This window comes from Mastigoproctus giganteus, chromosome 9 (assembly GCF_048544385.1).
Source record: "Mastigoproctus giganteus isolate SK-2022 chromosome 9, ASM4854438v1, whole genome shotgun sequence".
Taxonomy (NCBI): Eukaryota; Metazoa; Arthropoda; class Arachnida; order Uropygi; family Thelyphonidae; genus Mastigoproctus; species Mastigoproctus giganteus.
The window spans coordinates 87195939-87197400 of NC_143583.1; positions in this window are offsets into that span (position 1 = coordinate 87195939).

The window sequence follows — 1462 nt, forward strand, 5'->3', positions numbered from 1 at the left end:
CCAAACTGATTGGAATGGAGGCCATGTCATCTTTTTGGCTACTTAAAATATAAGACACGTGTACTTGCTGACTTTCCTGCATCTCTCTGTTACTTTGGTCTTAGTGATTAAAAAGCTTTAGTTTCATAAGTATTTTAAAAGAGCATTTGTGGACTTTGTTACTTTTTCTTAAATATATACTTCTCACATTGCGTAATAATCGATATTCTTTGGAACTCAAATTGCAGGAATATAAATAAAAAAAGTTATACTGCTACTTACCCACGAATTGCTACTTGTTGAATTAAACGTGACTACTCACGTTTAATTCAACAAATGTTGAATCAAACGTTGAATTAAACGTGACTACTCACGTTTAATTCAACGAATCACCATGTAATACAACAAATCTGTACAACCTCGTCCCCCATACATGACTTCGTGAGTTGGTAGAATCACCGTCCTCCCCACACCGGGTGGAAAAGATCTCAGTTCGAGATCTTTTCCACCCGGTTCGATGACGTGAGGCATTTTCACAACGTGGTTGAAATAGTCGGTCTCAGGCGATGGTAGCATGGTTTTTTTCTCCCGGCAACTCTGGTTTTTCGTCCAGCAAACACAAAATTGATCTCAGAACACACGCAATTTGTAGATAGTATGTACGGAGCAACGTGGCCTTAGTCGCTGATGCTCCTAAAACCCTACAACGACAACCTCCCCCCCCCTCCCTTTACAAAAAACGGCAGATTGGGCATCGAAATGATTTTAAGTTCGGTTATACTTCGCTTAGCCACAGGGATAGGTTCCTTGAAAACGAGTCCTTAAGCAAAACGTTTTTAAGTAAATAGCAATTTTTCATATATTCCTGTGTTATAATGATAGATGCATTCGTTTAAGGATGCTTTAAGGGTTTGAAGGGTGCAGTAGCGATATTTTTTAAATATATTAATTAATTTTAAATTGATATATTTAATTTAAAGAGAGCATATTATTTAATTTTAAATATAGCAATTGGTAGAGTTGTAGTCTTACCTATTTTGCATAAAAGACAATAACAGTCTAGCTATGACAGCGTAATAATAAGAGAAGACTGAAAAGTGGATCGTTAGGCTATTTAATACATTCCATGATTAAAGAATAAAAAAGAACGAATTCTTTTTTTTTTTTTTGTCCTAGTCGATCACCACAGACAATGGAACCTCTTGCATTGTTAATTCTACTCCTCTTCTGCGTGTCTTCATCTCTCCAGCAAAGGCAGCAATGCATCTTCTAGTTGGGTAAAAGCTTTTGACCTGTCTTTGCTCTTATTAATTTTTAGGGCAGTAGTCAGCATTTCTTCAACCCTGCCTTGCATTTTTTGGTTTTCAAGTTAAAGGAGATCGTCGATAGTTGAATCTTCACCTTATAATCATTGGAATAAACGACACATCAGCCTCCCCAATATTATCCAAGCTAACTGCTTTTGCAATCCCCACTGCGTTTC